The sequence below is a fragment of the Passer domesticus genome, chromosome 1 (assembly GCF_036417665.1).
Source record: "Passer domesticus isolate bPasDom1 chromosome 1, bPasDom1.hap1, whole genome shotgun sequence".
Classification (NCBI taxonomy): domain Eukaryota; kingdom Metazoa; phylum Chordata; class Aves; order Passeriformes; family Passeridae; genus Passer; species Passer domesticus.
The window spans coordinates 87105664-87131691 of NC_087474.1; the positions used below are offsets into that span (position 1 = coordinate 87105664).

At 40.4% G+C, this 26028-nt stretch overlaps 2 long non-coding RNA genes across 4 annotated transcripts in view; one reads left to right on the forward strand and one right to left on the reverse strand.

Moving 5' to 3' along the window:
- Positions 1-524: 524 nt before the first annotated feature.
- The window catches only part of LOC135305056 (uncharacterized), a 104348-nt gene continuing 78844 nt past the window's right edge, over positions 525-26028 (reverse strand). Inside the window, exons 4-8 of one of the 3 annotated variants that reach the window (XR_010366351.1) lie at positions 19883-19974; positions 18217-18575; positions 7722-8428; positions 4948-5131; positions 525-2045 (exon numbers count right to left, since the gene is read on the reverse strand). This is a non-coding gene — a long non-coding RNA (uncharacterized LOC135305056). Of the gene's footprint in view, positions 2046-4947; positions 5132-7721; positions 8429-17086; positions 18576-19882; positions 19975-26028 lie in introns of those variants that run through there. The other 2 variants (XR_010366353.1, XR_010366352.1) reach the window with 2 other exon arrangements.
- Positions 7163-12303, forward strand: LOC135305062 (uncharacterized). The gene is made up of 3 exons (XR_010366354.1): positions 7163-7325; positions 8603-8939; positions 12176-12303. It is a non-coding gene; the product is annotated as an uncharacterized LOC135305062 (long non-coding RNA).

The following is a 26028-nucleotide window of genomic DNA, read 5'->3' on the forward strand; positions in this document are numbered from 1 at the left end:
CAATTCCTAAAGTTATAATGAGATCAGCCATTATACCTCATCTTTGTTTTACAATTTTTTCATCTGTTTCACATTTCTTGGCTCTTTTACACGGTACTTTCAATAAATCTGACCACCATGACTACAGTACTATAGTGTACAGTCAGCTTGGGGGATATGGATGGCTCATCAGCAAGAACACATGAGGAACACAAGTCCCAGCAGACTGATAGAGTCTTTGTCATGGCAGATTTCACTCTGCACAGCAAGAACAAGTCCATAGACATGATATATGCTCTACCAACTGCAGAGCATGCAACTCTCCTTGACTCACCTCTCCAAGGTGGCCACAGCCTACATTTGCCACGCTGAGGAGTCTGTAGGAGTGGTTACTTCTGGAGCTCCACACACATATGGAGCCCAGCACTCACATGAAGCTACTGCAATCCCAAAACTTTTATCAAGTTGTTCCCTTAATTTCATTTCAAAGCCCTGCAGGACTAATTACTTGACCAGTAAAGAAACAACCAAATAATACTGCATACAGATAAACACTCATATATATACTTTTTTTTTTTTAATTTGAAAGTGACTTGCAGTTGAAGTTGCTTTAATTTAGACTGTATTTCTGTAGATCTTGAAAACTGTAATACCAGATTCTCCCTCAATTACCTTTAATAAGATAACTAGCACCATTAATCACATCTAGGTAAATTCAGTAACCTTGCATAGGTAATTAATGCTTACACTGTCTGTCACTCGCTGACATGCATATTAGCCAATTTACAATTTAGCTGTGTGGAAAAGCTTGTATATGATTAACATTGGTCCTCAGGCATAGAAGGACAATGTTTTACATAATGACTGACAAAAAGAAAGGGGAAAGATTTTTTTGGAAAGTTACTGGGCAAAAGGGAAAATAACAAAAGTACATTGGAAAAGGGAAGGCACCAGTCACAATCTTCTTTCAAAGTTACTATAATCATTATTAAATCTATGTTTTGTAGACCATGCCTGACTCCTCTCACAGCTTTCGGAAACACACCACATAACAGAAGAAACAGGAGAACAAGGAAACATTGAAGAACTGCATCTCAACTTTTATCATCCTGCAAACACTCAAGGTCAGGTTGGACAGGACTCTGAACAACCTGATCCAGTTGAAGATGTCTCTGCTCATTGCAGGGGGATTGGACTAGATGACCTTTACAGGTCCCTTTTAACCCAAAACAATCTATGATGCTATGATTCTGCTGCAGGTCTCAAGGACATGACATAATCTCAGTGATGGATAGATCCAATTATTCTAATTGTATTTTAGGTGCTTCTCTTACATGAATAGAAAAAAATGATATCTCAAAGAAATGCCAATTTCATAGATTCTTATTAAGGCAGAGTTTAAATTATTAAGTGGTATTCTATACTATTGAAGCGTTTGTGAAATGATTGGTCTTAAACTCAAACCATCTTTTTTGAATGATTTCTATAATGCACATACTTGCTTATCTGCTTTTGAAATCACATTGAAATGAGCTGCATTCACTGGCCTTTAACCAATGCCAGAAAAAAGCTAGACACTAAATTGTATAGCTTCATGCTTAGGAACATGTTTCCATTTAACATCCTGTATTAATATGATTTTATTTTTGCCTAGATGCTTTACTTTGGAGCAGCAGCACAAGAGATCAAAAGAAACATTAAGATAAGTTCTCATCAGAGACTGCTTGTGATCATCTCCGTTTTGCTTTGCCTTTAATTACCGAGGAAAAATAGATTATTTTAGTAAGTTTTTGTCATGCTGTTTGAAGTAACAGCCTGTCACTAAGATCCATAAGAGTGCAACACAGTACAGCAAAATCAATACCACACTTTTGTTCAGGGGAGTCTGACATGTATTTACATTGCTGTGGATCCTGATGCTATAAAAGTCTGCTGACCATAATAACAGTGGAATTAGCACACTGGTACAGATCTTGGCATTTCACCATGGGGCCCTTGCATACATTCATGGATCTTGTGCACAACTCCTCTGAAGGAAGTTTGTCTCTTGACAGGATCACATTTTCCTGTGAAAAGGGAAGAGAAGAACATGGTGAGGTTTTATGTGTAGACATGTAGTCTCCTCACTGATTCCAGCTGCAAAATATTTGCAACTTGGAAACAACAAAAAAAAAAAAATCCCTTTTTTTGAACAAATTCCCCTACATTGATCCCAAGATGATAGGTCTGATACAAGTCAACTGCACTGAGAACATTCTGAGAAGATCTACAAAATTAGGGAGGCAGGGCTATAATTTCTTGATTCCAGATAGTGACCCTGAAGTAGGAGCTGTCCTGACACTTAGGGTTATATGGACTGGGGTGCTTATGGTCAGCAGCAAAATGAAAACAGGGTGTGAAATACAGCACTTAAACACAGAGGTTAGGGACGTGCTGAGCTGGGCCTCTATGGATTGATCACCATTTTCCAACTTGAGTAGAGTGTAGGGGCACATTTTTTTACAGCTGTTGATGGGGTAGCACTGTAGCAAAATTTAACCTCCTTTACACCTAGAAAAGCAACCGGAATATCAGATTAGAAAATGACTAGTCCACATAATTCCCTGGGAATATATACTGTTGAGTAGCTGTTTGAGATGACCTCCAACCATCCCACAGAAGGAAAAAGCTTACCTCAAATCCTAAATAGGTTTCAAATTTAATTTAAATTTTCTTTAGGTGAGGAAAAAAATATTTCAATTTCATACAGTTCAGCAACTATTTAGAGTTAAGCATCTGACTCTACGTAAAATAAACTAGTTTATAATTACCAGAGAAAACCAAGGAGTACACCTGTGAATATATTTTCAGCTATAAGAAAAATAGGGCAAGGTATACTTTTAATGATATATATTTTAAGAGTCCCCAGGATGAGGCAACTTAGCAGACTTGGCAAATGAAAGTAAAGGTCAGGAATCTGACTCAAGCACGCATTGATGACCTGCTGGCAACATACAGAACATGTTGTTTTAATGAATTCCACTGCTGAAACAAAAGCTTGGTACAACCAAACAAACATATTTGTTTAGCAAAGTTGTGGACTTTTTCCTAAGCTATTCAACAGGGCAAGTGAAAAAGAGGTCAAAGCATACAGTGCAGAAGCAAGAAGAGGTCAATGCATACAGTGCAGAGGCAAGAAGAGGTCAAAGCATACAGTGCAGAGGCATGTCATTTTCGTTGGACAAATCCAATCTAATAATTATATTGCCTGATTGATCTAGTCCAGAATGTGTGAAGGCACTACCTAAATTTATTTACTGTGGGTTTCTTAACATTTTAATTTGCCCTGGAACTCTTTTTTTTTTTTTTCAGAATAAAAATTTAAATAACCCTTGCATACAAACCCTTAAAAGTCAGAAAAATCTTTTCAATAACCTTGTTTAACCCACTAGCTGTGCAAGAGTTATGCAGAGAATCGGCAAATCAGTGTTTGAAAACTGACAGTGTTTTGTGCAGTACTTCAAGCCTGAGGTTCTGGACATGTCATAAACATATTCCAGAGTTACTCAGAATTATTGTCAATTGGGTCATGCAGATGTAAATTTGCAATGGCCAGAGCTTCTCTAATGGTGCAGTGATAAACCCCAGACACATCAGACTTGTGTTCAAAGGCCTGATTAGCTAAGATTTCCAACTGTTGCTAACATTATCCAAAATTAAACATGAAAATTATGGGAACAAGCCCCTACTTACAGTCATGATCAAACTACTGCATAAAGCAAAAGACTTACGTGAACTGGAACTGGAGTAGTGATTGGTGGTAGATAGCCAGAACAAATCTGATAGATCCAGAAACCTATATTCTTTCAGTTGAATTATTTATTTCTCATTTAAAACATTGATGTTGGAAGTAAAAAGTGAAGAATCTGTGGTGTTTCCAGAGTCACTTTGAATATTGGGAATGTATTTCAAAACCAGGATATTTCTCACCTTCAACATGCAAAACAGCCAAATTAAGATACGGTAATGATGATCCTAATCAGTTAACTGTTTTGGATGGTCATCTATTTTCATCTTATTAAAAGAGAACCTCCTACAGATATTCTCAGTTCTTGAATTACAGACACAGCCATAGTGGTCTGCGGGTGTTAAAGTTTGTTTTCCTGATGAGTCTCTTAGAAGGTAATTTCAGTTATTTCAGCAGATAGAGATCTGTCTTCCATAAAATATAAGAAATCGAAAGAAATCTAAACCAGCACAATACAGATGTTATGTATTCTGTTTAAAGTACCAAAGCAGTGCTGTGCTCTATAAAGGATGATGAACTTGCTGCATTGCTTCCTATTTTAATCATTATGAACTCCTGATGTTACAGGTCAAGGAGTCTAGGGAAATTGCTAGAAGCAATTACAGTTCTAGTTTGCAGGAAATAATGAGAACTTCCATTGATTTGTTAACTTACAATAATAATAGTAGTAGCACACATGGATAGCTGTCAGCAGAAGTTCCAGGTGGCAAGTGTTACCTACTGTCTCATACATGATAGGGCTGCCCTTATCACTCTGCACCCAACAACCTTGACTCATCTCCCTGCTTCAGTTTTCTCACCTTCTAGGTTTTGCAGCCATTTAATTTCTTAGTAGCATAACTAAAGATAAGTTCACCACATGCAGCCTGCCACTGCTGTTCAGTTGCCTCTTACATGAATATCTTACTCTATTTATTGAAGTATTTAATGCCGAGGAAAATTTTTAAGCCATTAAAAGAGCCAAGAATTGATTAAGTATGTACAGCTACATGGAAATTTTGATTTTGGGTGCTAAGTGAGTGCCAGAGTAGATGAAAGAGGTAAAAAAAGGAGGAGAGTACAAAAAGAGGGTGGAATGACTCATAAAGTAAGAAGCAACTTCAAGGTAAGAAAAATCACTAATTAAATGAGAAAGCAGCAGAAAAAAAAAAGGGCAAACGTTATTGTCAAAGTTTAATTACCTCTCAAATGTAAATTTCCTCAGATTCTGAAGAAAACATGGATGCTCTCTGCAATTACTTGGGAAAACTGATGTCCTTGTTACAGGCAGCTTCTCGCAGTCCTGTGTCTTGGGGAGAGATTCTCCTATTTTTCAGAAACAGGAGGAAGTCGTGTCTATCCCTAAGAAAAGGATGACCTAAAATACTGAAGGGACCATAATCAAGGAATATGCAGGAAAAACCTTATAGTAAAACAGCAATTAAGAAACTTATGACAGTGCTTGAGAAGGAACACCAAGGGGGTCAGTGCTCGTTAATGGGGCCAGACACTTCTCCATGGCTGATGGCTCCTGCACTCATCAATAGAGGCGAAGATTTTGGCGAGCATGAGGAGACATTCCCTCTTCAGCGGGCACTTGAAAATGTACACAATTGTTGCCAACAGCCCATACACCACAGAACTCCTCATTACTGAGAAAACAATAACTGGATGAACATGCCAAGAGAAAAAGGAAGAAGACTGATGAGCAGGAGACTCCAGTGCCTATGATCAGAAAGGGGATCCATAGAGTAGTGTCCTCATGGACTCAGCAGCAGCTACATGTGCAGGAGAGAACTGGAATCTGCTGGGGCAGATCTCCAGAGCAGCCTTTCCCTTAGGACAGTCAGCAGAGGAACTTACTAATAGACAGGCCAATGCTGTGGCAAAACTGCAGATGAAGACAAGCATTACACTTTTCAGGTAGAGAATTAACACAAATGAGTTAACAAAAGCCTGGCTTTTTTTTGATGGGGAAGAGAAGAAATATATTTTTCTACCCTTTTATAACTGTGAGGACAACCAGAAAATGCTTCCAAAATTGATACCATACGTGCAGATTAAAACCAGGCTGCAAGCCAAATCCTCCTCTTCAGTTTCACTGGCGGAGCCCAGCAGACTGCCACAGAGCTACACTGGAGCAAGCAGGGAAAAGAATTTGACCCTTTGACTGCTGCATCAAAAGCAGCTAACTTCCCACTCTATTTGGTGGCCTCAATACTAAAAGTTACAAATGGCTTTGTGCTCAGAAACATATTGATTTGCTGCTAGAATAGTTATGTGCTGATGTCCTTCTGCCCTGCTGTCTCTGAGATGACATTCCCTCTCCCCTGAGGCAACGTAACTGGTCCCTGTCTAGCTGGGGATGTATTTTGGATTGATTGGTTGCTGATGAAGAAAGTTCCTCCACTCCCTAATTAATCTCCCAACACAGATAATCTGTGAAAATAGCAAACAATGATTTTTAAACTGGGCTATCATTTAACTTCTTCATTATTCCACTGGGCCATACCTGGAGACTCAAGTACAAAATATGCTCTCCCACCATTTTCAAAGTCAGGCAATTCAGATGTAAGGGTTTATCTCATGATCACAGCTGGTAAAGATTTATTTTTATGTAACAGAGGCTACATATTGTATATATGAATAAGAATGTAGGCTCCAGAAAGAAGAATATACAGTACTTTGCATTAAAAGCAAACCTGCAAATGCAAACCTTAAGATAGCTATACCTCTTTGTACCATGAAATTCTGGATTGTCTTGATAAGGACTTAAAATGAGAATATCTTACTCAAATGATAGATATAAAAGGTATCCTGACGGAAAAAAAGAAGTACTCTCAGCATGAAAATAGCTGGTTTGCTACTCTGCACTAAAATACCTTCTAAGTAAAACTGTTAAAGCAAAGCAATGGAAAGTTTTCTTGTTGTTGTTGAAGAAGCTCACACCAAGAGCAACTTTCATATATCAACTTGATTTGTCTCTTAATGCTCTTGGATACAGACTTAGTTCAGGGCATTTCCCCAAACATTTTAGGGAAAGGCAGGGATGCCACTTGCCCAGAATGCACACCAGCAGATGCATAATTCAGTTTTCAGATGATGAATTTAAGAAAATGGGAAAGGGAGGGAAGAGCTCTTGGTGCTCTTTTTGGTGCTCTATGTCTCTGCTGTAGACGTGAAATCTTCCTTCAGTTCCTTGTCCCTCCTCAGTGCTTCCTACCATCCAGCCCCTACCTTTGCTTCAGCTGTAGCCCATGTTTTTACCAGATCCCTTCCAACAGGCCTGACTCCCCATCTGCTTCTGAGTGTATTGGGTTTGCATAGCAAGGTTTTGGTAGCAGGGGGGCTGCAGGAGTGGCTTCTGTGGGAAGCTGCTAGAAGCTTCCCCGTGTCCATCAGAGCCAATGCCAGCTGGCTCCAAGATGGACCTGCTGCTGGCCAAGGCCAAGCCCAGCAGCTACCTTGGTAGCGCCTCTGGGATAATGTATTTAAGAAGGGGTAAAAAATCAACACTGCGCCACAGCAGTCAGAGAGAGGAGTGAGAATATGCAAGGGGAGCAGCCCTGCAGACAACCAGGTCAGTGCAGAGGGAGGGGAGGGGTTGCTCCAGGCACAGGAGCAGAGATTCCCTTGTATCCTGTGGAGATGACCATGGTGAGGCAGCTGTGCCCCTGCAGCCCATGGAAATCCCCAGGGGAGCAGAGACCAACCTCCAGCTCCAGGAGGGCCCTGTGCCAGAGGAAGTGGGTGCCCAAGGGAGGGTCTGACCCTGTGGGAGGCCTGGGCTGGAGCAGACTCCTGGCAGGACATGTGGAGCCATGGAGTGAGGATGCTGAATTAGTTTGCTGGCAGGACTTGTGACCCCATGCAGGACACACGCTGGAGCAGCCTTTTCCTGAAGGACTGCACCCCTGGAAGAGACTCACAGTGTTTGTGCTGTCTGTGAAGAGCTGCACCCTGTGGGAAGACCCACCTTGAGGAGCTCATGCAGGACTGCACCCCATGGGAGGGACCCCACACTGGAGCAGGGGAAGACTGTGATGAGTCCTTCTGAGTAGGAAGGAGTGGCCCAGACAGCATGGGATGAACTGATGACAGCCCCCATTCCCTGTCCCCTTGTGCTGCTGGAGCAGAGGAGGTACTAAAAACCAGGAGCAAAGTTGAGCCCAGTAGGAAGGGAAGGGTGAGGGAAAGGCGTTTTATGATTTGGTTTTACTTTTCATTATCATACTCCAATTTGATTGGTAATAAATTAAACTAATTTCTCAAAGTCAAGCCCATTTTGCCCATGACAATAATCAAGAGAGGGACCTCTCCCTGACCTTGATCCATGAGCCTTTTCTTGTATGTTCTCTCCTCTGTCCAGCTGAGAAGAAATAGAATGGCTTTGGTAGGCACCTGGTGTTCAGAGCCAGGGTCAAACCACCACACTGAACCAGACTTGTTCCTTTCTCTGGCACGAGGAACTTTGCAGTCTCTGTGTCTCCTCACTGGCAGCATGCAAGGCAGTGCTGCTTAGATGCTCAGTAAACAGAGGAAAAGTTTGCTGTTTTCCACACAACATCCAAGATCCACACAGTCCAAAAAGGCAGTACAGAACAAGTACAGCCTCCACAAAGAGCATGCAGTCAATTTTCTCTAACGCTCAAGCCTAGTATATCCTTTTCCAGAAATGGCTACCTGGAAAAATAAACAAAAACACAAAACCAACCTCACCATAATTTTCTTGTACTACAATGTCTATTCTTCATAAGTTCTATTTTAAGATGTGATTAAAGTTTTGGCTAGTCCTGAACAATGCAGCAGAAAGCCCCAAGATAAAAAGTTTCAGACAATTTCTTCTTTTTTTGGCAGGGTCAAAATGACACACAACATCTCAAAGATGAAACTCAAGCAAACACCAAAGACTGCAATGCCTGACCTGCTTAATGCGGTTCAGGGGATACAGGAGAAAGAACAGCCTGGTAAAGGAGAGACATCAGTAACTATTAAAATGGATGGTGATATTCACTGGCTTGAAGGAAAGAGTAGGCAGGTTGCGTCTTAAACAGCCAAGCACTGCTATGGGCACGGCAGTTAATCAGCATTTTTCTAGTAGCTGTTCCCTTACAGTTCCAGGAACCTCCTGTCACATGGGAGGCCACTACAAAATTAAGAAGTCCATTTCTGGACTATTTCTGTACAAGATAAGGTAATACACTCTCATTAGATCCTAATATAGCCAAAATAGTTTTATAAATTTAGTTTACCATGTGTTTCCAAAAAAGTCACTTAGAGAACATCAATTAAGATGACAGCAAGGCAAAAGAAAGCTTATGGAGGGTGCTTGTAGCTACACAAATAAGGCTTGAATGAGATGACAGCAATGCTTACAATTGATGATTTAGAATTAGCATCTGGTGATCAAGACTTCCATAGAAGGTATTGAAAACATTCAGGTCTGAGAGCACCTTCCCAGTCTCTCTTTTTTTTCCTAGTTGGGGTACTTCAGCATCCTTAGCAAGTGCTCTCCAGTCCTCAGAGGGAGACAGCCTGAGCTGGGCTGACATGCCCTGTTATACCCACAGCAGTTATGGATTTTTATGTAGGGGGTGAAGGAATCCAGAGAAAGGCAAAGAGGTTGATCAAGCCATTAGAAAATAGGACCTAATTGGAAAAAAATCAAAGGCATGAGATTGTTTAGACAGGGAAGAAAGAGACATAACCATTTTCAAAATGTAAAGGGTAAGTTTGACAAAGACAGGCAGCAAACATTGGATGCTTACATATTATTAAAATGCAAATGAGGGATTTAAACAGTGAGAAGGTTACTTATCCAAAACAACTCAGAAAAGCCAAGAACAAAGTTCAAGGCATTTCATGATCAGTCTCATGCTCTCACCTGTAGCCACTATTTTCTAGATACTGTTTAGGTTACAGGGTCTTTCTGAATGAAAGATATTGAATGACTGTCATTTTATACCAAAGCAAAGTTTCTACTGTGGAAGAAACCTCAGACTGTTTTATCTGTACCCATATCAGTTGTTCTTATCCTCATTTCTACTATGGGCATCCAGCTGTCTTTATAATCTCATTTCTTCCCCACCTAAACAACAGTATGAATAGCCAGAAAACCTGTTTGTAAAAGGCCAGGGAGGAGAGGGATAAAGAGAATGATCTAGCAGTCAGATTTACTGTAATCTGTTGACAAACATCCTTCCAGCTTTCAATTCTTGGACAGCATAAACAATGTTCAAAAATCATGGTGGTATATCTAATGTAAATGGTACTTTTCTCACTGTATTTTTGCTACCAGGTCTGAGTTGATAGTATTGCAGTGTGAAACTACAAAATAACCTTATGGGAATCTTCACTATATTGATGGCTGCTCTATAGTTTTTGAAAGCAAGCTGTCCATAGCCCTTTTGCTGCTCCCCAGGTACAAATTTGTAGCTGCAAGTTTGGGACTGGGCAGGGATGATGCCTGAAAGCCTGTACAATTTGCTACAACTTAAGTGAGTCCCAGTAACTCAGGTGTTTGAAGAACAATCTCCAGTTCTAGAGCAATGGGATGACAGAAGCCCACCCTGTCAAAGCACAGTCCTACTCTCAGGCACATCACAGATGCAGCACTTCCTGCCTTCTCCCACTGTACTGGAAGTACTCACTGCACTGTTTGCAGTGATGGTCCTTGGAACAGTTCAGGCACCAGAGCCATACTATGAGCAAAACTCTTCTGTTCAGCTACATCTGGCTTCTACAATGGGTAGTGATTTTTCAAATTAAATCAGCATGCTGAGGGTGTGCCAGCTGGACACAGTAAAACATGGACAGCATTCTGTTGAACAAAGAAAGAAAAGAAAGATAGATATTCAATGAAGTACATTTGACCTTCAGTTTGAAACACCCTCACCAACCCCCCCCCCAAAAAAAACAAAAACAAAACCAACCAACCAAACAACCAACCAAAAAAAAAAAAAAAAAAAAACAAAAAAAAAAACAAAACAAAACAAAAAAAAAAAAACCAAAAAAAAAACCAAAACCCAACAGTTTTTTGCAAGGACATCTCAGAAAGAGACACTACAAAGGCTCAAACGTCTGAATTTTCTGGTTGTCCATGTGGCCAGATACCAATCTCAACATGTGTCAGATAATCTGAGTGTAGGTAATGCATCCTGAATTAAGTTGGCTATCCAAGAAGCAAGTTGCTTTTAGGCACCAAACAACATCAAATCCATTGGGAGTTAGAATGCTCAAGTATTTTGAGAACATACCCAGAAAGAAGAGTAGTGTTATAAACTAGTCAGGACTTCCCATTATTGTACTTTTTTCATTTCAGGAACCAAGTTTTTTTATGAGTTGAAGCAAAAGACTCTGATTTATCAATGGTGTTATTTAGAACACCATTTCTCCAACTGATCTCTTGTTAAGCACTGCGTACAAAAGGCCAGAATGAAGTCAGTGCAGTAACTCATGAATCGTCATAACCACAGTTTTTGTTAGCTTTCTGGAAATTTTCTTAGACTACCCATAATTATTGTAAGTTAATGATATATGCAATTAATTTTGTAGTATAAATATCACTGTAGATGGGACATCTTTTAATACATAAAACTGCCAATCAGTAGTCTTTTTCTTTTTTTTTTTTTTTGTAGAGAATCACTTTCTCTTTGACACTGAGAACAGTATGAGAAAATCATCATTTTATGTCTTAAAACTTTACACTTGTCTCTGACAATAACTATATTCCCTTGCTTTACATGCAAAACCATTACCCGTTTGATATTTAATGTTTTTAAATAAACATATCAGGTTGTAGCAAAGGTGAGAGTTAGAATGATCTTTGGTTTGGTAGATAGCTGATTCTTAATTTTTTTAATGCTTTCATGGAATTCACAAAATAGAAAGGTCATCTTTGTTCCAGTACAAAGGCTTGTGATGAAACACTTGATTTTCAAGATTTACACACTTGGGTGAGAGCTCACTTCTTATGTAGAACACTTATGGGATCAGATTGAGACATGTGAGCCTACTTCAGGCTCAGAGCATTTAACAGAAGGCATCATTAAGGTCAAAACTAATAATCAGAAAGGATTTTCATATAGCAGCAGGTAACTGTGAGATGGACATGAAACTCAAGTAGAGAAAAAGAAATGATCACAGGAATACCTGAGACTTCTCTCAAAGATGTTGTACCCTCTGATAAATTCGCCAGACACCTCACCTAAGTGTTTGCACAGAATGCCACCTCCTATTTTAGATTAATACTCCGTCAAAAGTATAACAAAAGAATGGCTAGAAAAAAAAAACCACCAGAACAATTTGCATTATTTTTTCTTAATAGGAATCATGTATAAGACAATGTAAATATCTCAAAGTTCAAGTTCTGTAGAAACAAAACAAAATAACTTCTCCCTCCCTATAACATCATGTTTTGTTTCTTTCCAGAAATCCTGATATAAACACTTTTCTCAGCAAGCAAGCAACAAGCCAACCAAGCACTGGAAAAGTTTTGAACCATGACAGTGAACTGATGTCAGCCAGAAAACAGAATTCATCATGAATTAATAAAGAAGGAGGGAGAGGAGGTATTGTCAGTTGGTTTTAATCACTTACAATGAAGCAAAAGGGGGGAAAAAAAACAGCATGAAAATAGGAACTCTAGATCTTTTCATTCAATACTGTGAGTACTCTGTAGGTCTGATGTGCAGAAGATTTAGCATCCAAAATTTAAATGTACCAGGAATTTTCTGGGAAACTAAGCATTTCTAAAGCCAGGCCATTCTTCTCCTTTCACTGTCCAAACACATTCACCTCCTGTAATATCCTAAAAATGAATAGCTGAGATTGACATATCCCATACTCCGTCTGCTTTGGTTTTTTTCTTCTGTATTGTGGAAGACACTGTCGAGGGACTGAAAGTTAAATCAGTGTCCAGGTTGAATTTAATCAATCTTAGCATTAATCTCAAAGTTAACACGATCACTTTCTAAGAAAAAAAAAATTATCTCTAGTACTGGGTCCCAATTAAAATAACCTCTCTGGCTTGAACACCAACATTAGAGTTGAGAGACAAAACTAATGTGCTTTGCTTGGCTGATTATCTAAGTCTTTCCACTGGCACCTTCTCAAACTGACAGCAGTGGAGGAAGGCAGGGGCAGCAACAGGACTGTGGGGGTTTCTGTCAAGATGGGAGACAAGAAAACAACATGCAGTGCTATGGAAAAGGTTGAAAGTGGCTGGGAATCACTGGTGTATAACTGGTCCTGACTGAAATGTTTCATAAACATACTTAACTCATGAAATATTTTGCAATTTCCTCAAATACGCCCCCCACTCTGCACACACACGTCTCTCATTATGGACTTAATGTGCAGTACAAGCATCTCCCTTTCACTTGTGCAGCAAGAGGGTTTTGACATGTAAAATCTTTGGACACTATTGCAAAGTTACATGTGTGTGTGGCCCTCCTGCCAACAACAAGGATATAGTTTACATTTAAAGAATTTTTTAAAAGAACACTGCCTTGACCCTCCTCTGGGGAAGGAGGAAGTCCCTGAAGTATAGCACCAATGACAATTTACATTATTGTTTACATATTGTTATCTTTTTTTCTGCTGAAGAGAAATGCTAAAGCCTCCTAGTTTTCGTTTTGGACAAATAGCAAGGTCTAGAGTCACCTCAGAGGATCTGTAATCATGATGTTCTCCTAAAGTGGGCCTTGCTGCCTCAGCCAATCAGGCATCAATCCACCCATCTTGCTAAAAACAGTGATAACTTCCCTGCCACTCTGCTCAATTTGTTACTTCAGGTTCTGAGAAAGTGTGGATAACACGGAGAGCTAAATACACTCCACCAGGAATTTCCCTTGAAGGTGATTCTTCAGCAGCTGCTTTTGTTTTTCAGCTCCCAGGAAACCCATAAGAAATCTTTTTCTGTGCCAGAGGTTGCCAAACATTCTCAGAAGACCATCTCTTTCTCTTCTCCCCTGTCCACCTCAATCTTTCCACTCCAGCCCTGGAAGCAACTGCAGCACACAAGGAGATGAGATTATCCCAGGCACAGTTAGGGTTAATTGGCCTGAAGCTCTGCTCCCTTTTCAGCAGAAAGTCCTCTCAGACTTACTAATGCATTAAAACCTAATATATTTTAGGTTCACCCATTGGCCCTCCCTGTCTTTCCTACACCCCCTGAGATATAAACAGAACACTCATCATTTTTTACGTTTCTCTGCCCTCTGCTATGTGGGCAAAGTGGAGAAGTGCAATGCTGGGGGTTAATTTTCACTTTAGGCCTCAACCAACAGGCTTATACATACATTTTACAACTTGCAGGTTTCCCCAGTGAGAATAAACTGATGTAAATAACATTTTCTGCAGTCATCTACAGCAGTGTTCCCCCCAAGAACCTGAGAAAAGGTAGAAAATGCCTCTAGAGAAGAGAGAGTGATTATATGAAGAGATATGGGTCTTTGACCACAGCTACAAGAGAATATAGGAAAGAAAGTGGGAAGGGGACATACATAAAGCACATGTTTCAGACAGCAGGACATTGGGCAGTAGAAACAGTGAGAAGAGAATATGTACATTTTCTTTTGCTGGAGAAAGTAAGGCGCTCCAGTCACGCAAAGGGAAAGCCTACTCACAATGCACAAGCAGGGAGGATTGAAGAAACTTGGATAATTGCGTGGGAGGAGTAAAAGCTAGACTGAAGCTTGCAAGAGCTGAGCCCTTGGCACTTTTTCCTCAGGAAAGTGATGCATTCACATCGCACGTGGCTCTTGCACAGCTGCCTCAGCATGGCACTTGAAACAGCCCTGTACCTGGAAAGTCACAGCACCAGCCCCAGCCTGGCCCAACACACAGAGCCTGATCTTGGCTGCTTCTGCCTACACCCCTCCATCATTCCCTGCTCCTCCCACTTATAACAAAGTGTTCTCCACCCCTTTTCCTAAGGCTAATAGAGGAGACAGTGCTGAATAGATCCATGGCTTCTCGTTTGCATCAGAGTACTGCAAGCACAAAAACATCAGGGAAGAGGCAGGGGTGGGGGAGAGGTGAGGCCATGTCTGTAGTCTCAGCTCCAATTGCTAAGTCCCTGGTGTCCCAGGGAGATAGGAGGTGTCAACCAAAGCAATAGGATGGGGCTGCATAGATAGGCAGGCACAGAAACTGTCACTATTTGTGCATTAAAAAAGGAAAAGGATGAGAGGAGAGAGGATGCTAAAGGAGAGAGGATGCTAAACTTCATATTTTCTCTGGCACTTTATGAACCCCAGGGCTGGCAAAGATGAGTGTTAGGTGCATTTGGTGTGATGGTATAAGCAGAGAAAAACAGAGCACCATCCCCAGTGAATAATCTACTCCAATGAATTACCACTAAAAGGGAGAGAGATGAGGAAGAATGGAAAAGGAGAGGAAGAGTACATAAAAATGACAAGCTCTTCTTTCCTGGGCAAATTTATGCCAGCCAAATACTTTCTGCATCCCCAAAGCTTCTGAGGTGGTCAACTTGAGTCGTTGTTTTCTTAAGTGGCCTACCGACAGTGTATGCTAAAAGCTATGTTTTACAGCATTGCTCCTGAAGATAATTTTCTAGCTTTTTAAAAATTTATATCCACACATGAGAGAATCGTGCAGCCTGTCCATTGATCACAGCCAGAAATTTCCCAAGCAGATCTACAATTTCAAGTGAATTGACCCACTGCTCTGTGCCTCACCTTAGGACGATCAACAATTCCGTATTACAGAAAGGTTCGAAATCAGAACTATTTCTTCTTCCTCAACATTTTCTGCAATGCTTCACTTTGAAACTTTCAAAATAAGTAGAGGTTTAGTATCTCTTCAGAGAAAAGATTCCCAGCTTGGTAACTGTAGATACCAAAATAATTTTCTTCTGCTATCACTTTCATCCCTTAAAAAAATGTCAAACCTTGCCTAATTTCTGAGAGGGTATTGTGTATCCTCTCCACGTACTACAAACTGACACTTGGAAACCCAGGTTAAAGACCTGGTAGATGTACAACATATTGCCAGATAAATAAGCTGGATCAGTCACCTCAGAAAGTTTACTCAGTTTATGGCACCTCTAACTCACTGCAGTGAGTTTCCAAACAAGAAACCTGAATCCACATCTCTCACACACTGAGAAAAAACACTTAAAAGTTGGTATGCATCTGGATTATTTCTTCCAAGTCTGATTAAACAAATATAAAACAAACCAAGTTTGCTTCCAGGTCCAGCTGACACCCAAGATGTTGGCAGGAGAGTCTGTCATGAGATCCTGGCAAGCCCAGCTCCAACTCCCAGTCCTGCCCCAGCTAGTTTTCTGGGATCCATGTTGTTCCTAAAAATGTTATCTTCTTCTTGTGACTTCCACTTTAGAGGCCAGTGTTATTCCTTTCCCTGCAGCCTTTCACAGGACTGGAAGGAGAGGAAACAATGACATGACAGTGTAGGAAACAAATGCAGCCATGTTCTCAAATCCATGCAGCTCAGAAAGGGGACAGGTAAGTGTTGCTCACTGCCTCTGCCTCTCACAGAAATAAAAGGAAGGAAAAGGAGGGAGAAGGAGGGAAGCTCCAGGGAGGAAGGCTCTCGGGCCACAGCAGAGAGTACATGGCTCTGTACTCTCTGCTGTGGCCCGAGCATGGAAAAAAATAGCTTGGGAATGATACAGCCTTGCTTGGCACATGGCAGTGGCTGTGCTGCTCGGACTCCAGGATGACAGTTCTCACACTGTGCCAAGGCAAAATGAAATTTTTGTCTGACTCCTCTTCTGCCTGACTGATTTAAACACAAGTAACCTTACAGCTGTGAGACTCCACTGCGAATAATCAGATCCTGACAGAGGAGAATGTTTCCCCACATCCCTTTCCAAGGGTGCAGCTACCAATCAGTGGAACTCCAAACCTCCCAGCCTCATCATTAGCAATAATGGAAGCATTACCAAAATCTTAGGCAATATATTTAGGATAAATTTCAATTCTCTCTGCTCTTGGTTCAATCACTTATTTCTTCCCTTCTACTGTAATCCCTCTCCCACTTGCTTCTACACACACAGCCCTGTCATATGGCCTGAATTACACCTTCCCTTCTTTGCAGGACTGAAATCATTTCACCTGCCCATCAGCTTGTCATGGACCAGCCACCAGAATGAATCACCGTCTGGGAACTACGATGACACCTGAGCATGCCAGCCTATGCTCTAGGAATGGCAGGGCCAAGCAGACCCAACAGCTGCCTCCCTCTGGTTGCCACAAAAGCAAGTCAGAAGGTAAATGTTGACTTAATCCACTGCCCCATCAGATTCAAACTGCTTGAGAGCGACACCTAGGTTTGTTCCCCCCACCTTTTATGGGGTTTTTTTTGTTTGTTTGTTTTTTTGTTTTAGTTCAAAATATTTCTTTTGGAATATTTGAAACCAAACTAAAGTACTATAAAAAACCAGGAAGTATTATAAAATTACTTTTTTCATGTTATTTTATTTGTCCTGCTCCTGTTTCTGTGGCTGAAAGGGAGAGGGGTAAACAGAGCAATTGCATGCATAGGCATGAGCTAGAGCAGCATGCAAGAGCTCAGGGAGGCAAGCATCCCTCTAGAAAACCAGTATTGGGCACAGAGAAAAATTGCTTAAACGTGGAATAGTCTGGTTCCCTATCTGAGGTGATCAGTCATAGACATTTTGGAGATGCACTGAGTTTTAAGGAAGGCAATATATTGACCTGAAAAATGAGGGTTGCTGGCTTTACTAATAACTAATTCCTTGCAAACCTGGTTTACTTGCAAATGTGGCTTATGTCACCATATTCCTACAACTCATGGATGTAAAACAGCACAAAATCTACTTTCAGGATTTAGGATTTGCTACACCAGACTCAGATTCAGTCATTTATTTATAAATTCTGAAATGTTTGTGGCCAGTCTCATTTTAACAGCCACTTAATTAGGCACGCTCAGTCTTCTGTAGAGCTTAGAGAAGTGATCCAGGCTCCTAAGACTCATTTTGAGAAGACTGGAATAGTCTTGTGCATGCAAAGATAAGAAGATGGCAGTCCAACCAAGTGACTCAAGTATTGTGTAAACAGTTGGCTGTTTGGACTCATTTTCAAGAGTTTCTGTCCCTTATCCTTAGCAATATTCAAATTAAGGCAAAACACTGCTGTTGCATTTGTCTCAGACTAAATAGATTTCAATCATTGCTCTACTGGGAATGAAACTAAACATTAAACAAGTTAATCTTCATCTAAATGGGTTGTAAAGCAGCTTTTCTCCATAAAAAATGTAAGCTACTTAAGAAATAAAGTGTTCAGGTTAATACCATGTCTGCATGTCTACATATGTCTCCCACCAAAATCTATACAGTTTTTTTGTGGCTTTATAAGATTTGTCAATAATACATTACATATGTAATAAGAGGAAAATACCATAACATGTCATCATTTCTCTAATATAAATTCTTATGCATCACAAGAGGAAACTCTACTCACAATATGAGGGTACGAGCTAGGTGTACAGTTTCCAGTGAAGTGTTCTCTCTGAATCACAACCATCTTCTCTCGCCTTAAAAATTGATTAAGAGATCAAGTGTGCTTAATAGCATATAACAAAGAGAGGCTTTCATGACAGGGAGTGGCAACCAGACAGATGTGACACAGAAATAATTTTTTTTTTGCTCTTGAGGAATTAAGCAAAACAGCTTGGCTCAGCTAGACTATATCAGCTCAGCAGAATGGAAAAGATGTGTCCAGGAGATGCTCAACAAATGGGATGCTTTTGTGTTTGTGATATCCACTCCTCCTGTATTAAGTCACCATAGTAACTCGACTTCTTTTGCTCCAGGGACAGCCTACAAGAAAACAGACGGAAACCTTGGCTTAGAGATCATGCTGCCATCTGGGAGCATGCTGTGGGGCAGCAGTCTGCTACTTTAATTATATCTATTAAAAAAAAAAAAAAATGCTGCTGATCATTAAACAGATCAAGTCCCTCCAGTTTATCCATCATGTAAGGCTACTTACATGGCTAAGACTGGCCCAGACCTAGACTGTAAGTTAATGCTGCCCTAATTTTCTGCTGACTTAAGGCTGCCTTACCTCCCACTATCCTGAGAGTGCCAATATTTCTTACTGTCCTCAGTCTCTCAGCAGCACAGCTCCCAGCTGTAAACAGGCTGTAAGAGCACAGCTGGCTCAGCAGAACTGGGATCCAGGCATTGCTATCTGCTGTGCAAAAGCCAAAAAAAGCTTTGGGGAATATAACAGAAATGACCAGAGTGTAGAGTCTGAGTGCTCTCTGACTGTATCACTAGTCTTGTGCACTATTGAAATCCCGAGAACCAGTGAGGAAATGCTTCTAAGAAAAACAAAGGGAGGGGGTAGGTTGGGGATGAGGGGTGGAGAAGGGGAAATAATCTCATGTTTGTAGGCTCACATGCCTTGGGGATTTTTTTCCCAGCCTGAAAGAAAACCTTCTGTTTTGATTTCTGCATGTCAGGTACTGAAGTAAGAGCAGAGCACTCCAGTGCAGCACAGGGTTCTTTTCATGCACATACTAGCAGCACCCTTCTGTGCAACGTTCTTTTTATGGAACCTGTGCCAGGGTTGTCATTCAAATAGTCTGAGGAAAAGCATGATTAGATAAGGTTGTATCCTTTTACAGGCAACTAATGTCCATGAGCACTAATAACTCAGTGCACACCTAAAGATTTTCTTTCATTCCTGACTCAGTAGTGCAGCTGATTCATCCCACACAGAGTTTGTTTTGCCTTACGCTAACCCCATGACCTACTTCAAAGGTTGGGCTTTTTTTTTGGCACAGGTTTTACAGACACATAAACCCTCAACAAATCAATCCTGCCCATTCTTAATTAAAAAGAAAATCAAAACAAAAACAAACAAACAAAAAAACACCCAAAACCACAAAAAAAACAACCAACAAACAACAAACCAAACAAGTCAAAACAAAACTTATTTAAGGCCGTCTGTTAATTGCTCTAGAGGCAGAACCTTTAGGGTGCCTCTATTGCCTCGGGCAGTGTTTCCATCTCATCCTAGGAAGTAGTTTAAGACACAACAGCACCATCTACCGAGATGAGCCTCTGTAAACCCTAGCATGTCTTGCCAAGTGTGTTAGAAAAACGGTATAATGAATTACCTTGTTGTTAGTTACAAGTAGAAAACTTATTTCATCTTGCAGTGAAAACCGTTTAATTTCACCAATGATTGTTGCTTTTTGGCCTGTTTATCCTGGAGAAGAGGAGAGTGAGAGGGGATCTCATCAATACACACAAATATCTCAAAGGCAGGTGTGTCGAGAAGATGGTGCCACATTCTTTATAGTGGTGCCCAGCAACAGGATGAGGAGCAATGGTCATAAACCAAAGCACAAGAAGTTTCACCTCAACATGGGGAAAAACTTCTTTACATTGAGGATGACAGAGCACTGGAACAGGCTGCTGGGGTAGGTCATGAATTTTCTCTTGTTGAAGACATTCAAACCCCAGCTGGACACATTCCTGTGCAACCTGCTCTAGGTGACCCTGCCTTGGCAAGAGGGTTGGATGAGATGATCTCCAGAGGTCCCTTCCAATCCTAAGGGTTCTGTGGTCCTCAAAGCTGAGGAAAACTCTGCTCCCATGTCAGCACCAAGGGTTAAGAACAAAATTGGTTATTCATCACATAGATGGTATTTTGTGGGTGAAGTGCTTAATTTGTACTGGTGAATATATTAAAAAATGAGGAAGTCAAAATAGTTTCAACCTAGTAATATAAAAGGAAGTTTCAACCTAGTAATATAAAAAAATCTCCTACTGAAATACACAATCATTTAAGCAAGTTTTCAATTAAGATATCTCCCTTTTTTTTTTTTTTCCCTGGGAAGGTGGTCAAACCCAGAGAACTGGTTTGAATCAGCTATTTTATTGACTACGTTCAGATGATTCATAGTGAAGTGTCTCAGAAGTAGCAAGCAGGTGGCATTCAGCCTTAGAAACTATATTAGCTTAATATTCCAAAGCATTTTTCATCACCCTTTTATGATTTACAATACAATTTCTTTTCAACCTGTATCAAATAATCATCCACAACTGTGGCAAGATGATCTTCCAGTATTCTTTTTTTTTTTTAATCTCACATATATTATTTCTAGGCACCCAGCTTAATATGACTTGACATTGCCTTTGAGCCAGTGCCTAAAAATGCATTCTGCCTGGCTGACTGCCTGGCTGATTTGCTTAAATCTGCTTTTAAGAAACACTGAAGATATTGAGATTCTGTCTCACTTAAACAAATAAATACAGTCTGCTTTGTAGAAAGCAGATACTGTGTACTTCCTTTTCCTCTTTTTGTTCCTGTTTAATAGGGTCTGGAGACTGATTAAAGCAGGGAAAAAAAAACACACACACAAAAAAAAAAGAGAAAAAGTCAAAGAAAAATTATTGTAAGAGGTTTTCAAAGAGAAAAAGCTAGATTCACATCTACAGCCAGTTTTACAGAATTTCACCATCTTTGGCCATTGCTCTTCTGTGGTTTGACACACCTTAGGCTGTGGTATTAAACTGATAGATACTGATATATGATTCAGAGACATCCTGTTCAACCAAACACCTAAAAATTCATGAAGGAGTGAACTTGGGCCAAGAATGCAATCCCACCTGCTTTAGCATTTTCAGATATATTGCTTGTATTTTTCTGGACCTTGGGTACAGTCAACTGCAAATATGATTCTGCATTTCAAAATTCAATCTCACCTTACTCCAATCTCACTTTCCCACCTCCTACTTGGTTTTTTTTAAGCTTTGGATCTGATTTTTTAGCTTTTAAGGACTGATCAGTGTTACTTACATAGCACAACACAGTGCTACTTAAGCAGTGTGACTACTTATGTAAGTAGTAAGACCATTAAGTACTATGACACCTTAACATCTCTGTAGCTTCATACATAGCAGGGACAGCCAACAGTGTCCTGGGCTCTGTCAACAGGGTCACAGCCAGCACATGGAGGGGAGGAATTCTATCTGTTCAGCACCTGTGAGATTTCATTTTCAATCATCTGAGTCTAACTCTGGACCCCTGATACAGGATGGACATCAATAAACTGAAGTGAGTTCAGTGTTTGGGGGCTGGAATATTGTCCTCTGAGGAGGGCTGAGGGAGGGGGGCTTTTTCAGGTCTGGAGAACCAAGGGCACTGGAGACAGCTCATGGCAGTTTTCCAATATATCCAAGGAAATCCTTGAGAAGATGGAGACAAGTGCATCTTAAGGCATCATTACAGTGATGTACAGTGGGAGGATGGAAAGCAATGAGTATAAACTGAAACATCAGAGCTGTGACCTGTTTATGGCAACAGTGGAGGTGTGGTAGAGACTACCTACAGAGGCTGTGAAAACACCAACCTCACCACTTCAGAGCAGTCACTGTCCCTGTATGCACCCTCCCTCTTTCCTTACCTCCATTACTCCATAGATTGTCAGTGTGCCTCTCATCCCTCGTTTTTACTTTAAATATGAACAGCAACACCTTTTAGCTATCCATATGCTCTCCTGTAACAAATTTGAGCTTCATGAACCCTCCAAGTTTAAGCTCTTACAATCTAATAACAATGGGAAAACAAATTCCCTCTGTACTTCATTCAACACTATTGCACATATTAACACAAATGACAGCAATAACACTTAACATTTCACACAGCTGGAATTTTTCTGAATGTTCTCTTGATGGTTGGGATTAAAATATTATGAAAGACGTTTATTAATAAGATCAAGGTTTGGGGTTACAATATGAGGAAGCCCTCTTAAATATTGTATTGTCATCAATGTAAAATGACAGCATTATATTTTGCTGAAGTTTGAGAAAAAACCTCCCAAATCTGAGGTGCAGCTGAGAGAAAAAATCTTATCGGGCATCCAAATAGTTTGTGGAGGGTTGCCTTTGGGAATAAGGAACACCAATTTGTCCTCCATTTGTGCAGAGCCTAACACAATAAACTCCTCATCCATGACAAGGGCTCACAAGCACTGCAGCAACATAAATCCAAGGGTAAGCATAGTAGACTTATACTGGTGTGTATTACAAATAATGGAATGTGTCCCTTGGCAATAAAACCTGGTTCTGATAACCATCAGGCCCTGTATGTATATAATTATGCATACAAAACTGGATCCAAGTTGAATACCTGCTTTAAAAATATCCCTCAAGCCACATTTTCTAAGTTCTTCAGTTTAACATGGTAAAAGCACATAAAAAAATAATCTTTGCAACTGTGTGGTTATCCAAGTCACTCCTGTGTACAATTGTTTCTTCTCCTAGCAGCATCTTGTCTGTGCTAGGGGCTCATTAATACACTAAAAAATAATCATCAGGAAGGCATACATAAACATCATATGCAGGAATGAGCTTAAGGCCCTTTCAAATTTTGGCTCAAAGATTACTAAGAGCAGAAATTTTGAGACATTTCTGTATGCTGGTTAATGTTAAGGTATGTTTTCCATTCCTGAAGGATCCTGCCAAATCTAAGAGAGGGGAGAAGGGGGGAAGATATAAAGTGTTCATTGTTCCTGCTGAGTTTCCTTCTTGGGTTTTTTTCATTTTATCATTTAAAAAGAGTATTGTTTTACTTCGAAACTATTATACAATGGGGAAGAGAACTTGGACCCTTAATTCAGCAAGTGAACTGTATCCAAGTTTTGTGCATATGAACAGTTCCCGTAACTTTTGTGTAACTTATTAGAGGTGTAAATTGAGATGTGATAAGACATTTTGTTAACTCAGATGTGTTTACATAATGCTCTTTGATTTTTCTTTGATCACTTCTGCAAAACATTCGCCCCACTCACTTGAGGATATTGAAAGAGAAGTGCCAGCATTACTCAGAGACTTATTCTGTTTGGATCATAGCTATTACTACTACTATTTCTTCTTCTCCTTCCTTCCTTGTGTGCTTGGCATCCTGCACGAAAACAGTCAGGGGGGTGGAACCCATAAAACCAGCAGTATGTTTGTGGTGGGTGAGCAGTGGAAGTAATGGAACAGCAACAGAAAGAAGCAATCTGTTCTGAGAACAGGCACTCTTTCTGCCTTTTTTAAAATTTAATTTTTAAAAAATATGCCTTTTTTTTTTTTTAAAGGATGAGTGAGACCTAATCCATTTTACATATGTGAGGCTCAAGGTTGGGAGCTGAAAGAGAACTGGACGAAGGTCTGACATTGGAGATAGGGCTATGGAAAAAGACAATACCTGAGTCTGAACAATGGGATAATAGGGCCAAAATTAACTGGCAGGAGGAAAGAGGCAAGAAGGTGTAAGCACAGGCAAAAGCATCAGTATTTTAATGGAGTGAAGGAAATGGCAAAAAACCCATTCAATCTTCCCTACAAAAAGGGTTCAGCAGAGCCACAAGTCAGGTTACGTAGTCACACAATACTGCTGTCAGAGCTGCAGGATCAGGGCCCTGTCCCCACAACACCAGAAAGAAGACACCTGAACGAAGGTTACCAGATTCCATGAGATATGAAACAGGTATTGTTTGCAAAGATATTGTCTTGTTTGTAATCACACACTATGACATTTGAATAAACATAACTATCAGCAAAAATTAGTGAGACAAGCATAAAATTGCATCTCTCTCACAGCCAACGTCACAAAACAAAAGATGGGGAAAAGCAATCTACAAAGGGATTTGCTTGGTGAAAATAAAGAATGTATCTTTCACTAGTAGGAAAAAAAAAAAAGCCAAAGCAATTGAAGGGAGTAATTTCTCATTTAATCTTTGACTTTCACCATGAAATAGATTTACCTCTACTTTACCCAGATACTGATATTTTTTGACTGTAGCAGCTGGACTGGACATGAACTGAGTATAAATGTTCTTTGCCTTGAGCAAAAAGCAATGAAGGACATGAATTCTAGCCCAAGAATGGGATGCAGTTTCTCTCAGGCCTCAAATCAGGGCCATGCATCATGTGGAGTGAAATCAACCTCTACTACAAGATTACACCTACCTTACTGCTTGAGTGAGCCTGTCAGGGTGTGTGAGACATGACACAAAAACACCAACCCAGTGCCAAGGACTTCACAAATCCACTACACCCCAAGCAAAGGAGGTTGGAAATACACTGATTTTAAAGTATTTATTGTCATCAGTATTGCACACAGATTCATGTTTTTGAAACTAAGTGGTTTCTATCAGTTCACTGAGTCTGTGTGGGTGGGGAGCAGGTGTGGCTGTTATAGTTCAAAATGCAGGGGAGAGGTCTTGTGATGTTTACGCAGATTTCTTGTCATGAATCCTGCACTGATGCACAGAGAGAGCTGGCTGGACCTGCAAGAACTACACTAAGGAGGTCTCAAGCTAGGAAGGGTTTGTTTGTTCAGAAATGTCTGTGCTGTGCCAGCATTCAGGGGACTGGGACCCCAACCACTTGATACAGAAGTGGTTGATGATGGAGAATATATACAAGTATTCCCAAAACCAGGAAAAGAAACTGAACTTTTTTTTGGTAAAAATTATTCTCTACCTGTTACATTTCATGCCAAAAAATACAGTGCATACATTCTCTTCAGCTCCTCAAAAACACAGGCTGAATGCAGCTGATCAGGCCGCCAGCCAACTTTGTCTGTGAGCCTTGCAGCAGGAGAAAAATGGCCCAGTGCCCAGGAGCCAACCAGGGCGTGCTTCTCCTGACTGCAGCTCCATGCCACAGCCAGCTGGGGAAAGGGAGCTGCTCCCACATCACAGCCATGCTGGGCAGCCTCAGCTCAGTTCACATGCTCAGAATTCAGAAGATGGGATGCTGAGGAAAACACTGTTGTCCCAATTACTTCAGTGGAAAATGTCCAATTAAATCATGGAAGTACAGCCCTCTGAAACCAATTATTTTCTTCACAAAGCTCTGGCAGTAATCAGCTATCTTTTCTTTAATCCCTCTAGTAAAAGGTGATGTGGGAGTGAAAATACATGCTAAAAAACCCCCCAAACTCATGTTTTTGTCTCTTCTCCTTGCAGAACACAAATTATATTGATGATTCCTCAGAACTGTGCCTGGTCTAGAGTTTTCCCAAAGTGTTTTCTAAAATTAATGCTGTCATTAAAAAAAAAAAAAAAAAAGTTTGAAACATTTCCATGTTTATTATGCTTCTTCCAGATATTGTTTGACAGTATGAAGGATAGAATTCAGATGTCTAGGTACTCTTACTAAGGAAAAACAAAACAACATTTGGGCTTACCTACTCTGCCAGAAACATATCTGGGGACCAAAATTAGCATTCAGATTCTCTATTTTTAAACAAAAAGCCCTTTGT